Here is a 2,341-nt window from a genome sequence, read left to right on the forward strand (position 1 = left end):
CTTGGTGGTCTAAAATCAATAAGAGTAGGCTTCTGCCGCCACCCGGGCAAAATTCAAAATTTCCTACCAACTGAAACTATTAGGTGTGTCCCGCGCGCTCATATGACCTTATGCAGTTGCGAGCGCCATAAAACACTTTACAAAAACAAATGAATTACACAGACCATGAGGTCAGAAACCCAATGTTCTATCTGCTCTATCAAAATCGTGAGATTATTCGGAGTCGTTATCAAGATATTCAAAGAGTTGCATTTGAAAAAGCTTGACATGATGTGAGACTCAAATTTTTAAAGTCTGTATTTTTCCTTTTCAAGACAATCCTACAGTATGTTCTAGAGACCCATTTCATTTCTTTTGTTCAATTTTCATTATTCAATTTGTTAGTAGGCCTAATCTTTCATGTTCTTTAAAAAAAATATTTCCTGTAATTTTATTTCATTTCATATTTTTTTATCTCATTTTTCATTTCAACTTTTCATTTCATTTTTTTTTATTTCAAATTTTCATTTAATTTTTTTTTTCCATTTTCATTTCCATTTTTCTTTTCATTATTTTTCATTTCAGTTTTTCTTTTCGTTATTTTTCTTATTTCATTTCAGTTTTTCATTATTTTTTGTTCTCCGTGTCTAAAAATGTCGTTTTATCCTTGTTCATTTCCTTCCCCAGTGACCATCTGACAGAGAACATTGCAGACAGCCTGAAGGTACGGAAACACACCTCTGTGTTAGGGCCATATCAGCGGGTGGTTGGAGGGTGTCACTGGGTGGTTGGAGGGTGTCACTGGGTGGTTGGAGGGTGCTCTGGTGTGGTTTGCTCCTTCTTTCCTGTCAAACATCTATCGTCCTTATCTCCCCTTCTTTTTTGTGTATGTTACTGTCTGGCAACACATCTATTCTTCGGCACTTATATGACCTTATTGTGTTGCAAGTGCCGTAAAACTCTTACTTAAACCTAAACTATCACATCCACATGCAGTGGGTGGTTGGAGGGTGTCTCTTTTCTTTCCAGCTACTTTTTTTTTGCCCAGAACAAAATAAAAAATGTAACATGAATGTCCTTGGAAACTGAAAAGTAATTTTTTTTTTTGGAGCCTTTGATCGACATTTTATAGTAAAATCCACACAGAAATATTATTTTAAACGGATGTAGAAGGTGCTGATGCCCTCCCCCCCACCCTGAAAAAAACAACGAACAGATTCAATTAAAAATAATAAATTTCAATAAAAAATTTCCCCGCGGACAGAAAAAAATGCCAGTTTTTTCAGTTTCTTTGTTTTGGCATGTGCTTGGTTTCACCACGGTGCTATGCCCACACACATCATGTCCATGGTTCAGTTGAAAAAAGCCCTGTATGCCACACTTTTCTAAAACGTGAATTTTTGGGGTTTTTTAAAATAAGTTTTTTACCACGCTTGAAGCTGCTTAAGGTCATATGAACGCTCGGGACACATTAAACCTTTTCAGTTGGTAGAAAGTTTTGAATCCCCCCTGGATGGCGGCCGAAGCCTACTCTTATTGACTTTGAACCTCTAAGGGATCTTTAACGCTCACAACTTGCACACGGGACCTCTGAGATTTTTTCAATCCTTATCCGAGAAGGCTAGGTGTAGATCTTTCCTACCAGAAGATCAGGGGTGTGACTGAAAGACAGTAGTAAGAAGGAGCCAAGGAGTAGTAGTAGAAAGGCTGCAGAAAGACTCAGGAGCCCAGAGGAGGGGGCAAAGGAGGTGAGGGGGTGGGGGCAGAAAGTGGAGACGAAAGCAGACGACAGGACATTGTTGAAGAGCAGGAAAGGAGGTAAAAGGAGACAATTTTAGAGAAGAAAATTTTCCGTCGCTCTCCGGATTCGAACCCAGGACCAGAAAAAATATGTGACAGGGAAAGATCTTTGGCCGCGATAAAGCAAAAGAAAAAATTTCATCATTCGATTTTAGAAAAATGTGGCATGAGGGTTTCCTGAACTGACCCATCGATGTGTCTCGCGACATGGAGGAATCAGACGCTCGTCAATTTTGGGGCATCTTAATCATCATGTTGCAATTTAACAAGTATTCATATGACCTTAGAGTTAGAGCATCCACCAGAATACCATTGAGTTACAATCAGAATACTGAGTACGTATCTAGCTTTACATTATTATTGTTAAAATTATTGTTAAATTATTTTATGCGACTGTGAGTATGTTTGTGAGTGCAAGCATACTGGGTGTGTGTTTGTGTGTGTGTGTGTATGTGTGTGTGTGTGTGTGTGTGTGTGTGTGCGTGTGTGTATGTGTGTGTGTGTGTATGTGCGTGTGTGTGCGTGTGTGTATATTTGTGTGTGTGTATATATGTGTGTGTGT

The sequence above is a fragment of the Aplysia californica genome, unplaced genomic scaffold (genome assembly GCF_000002075.1).
Source record: "Aplysia californica isolate F4 #8 unplaced genomic scaffold, AplCal3.0 scaffold00441, whole genome shotgun sequence".
Classification (NCBI taxonomy): domain Eukaryota; kingdom Metazoa; phylum Mollusca; class Gastropoda; order Aplysiida; family Aplysiidae; genus Aplysia; species Aplysia californica.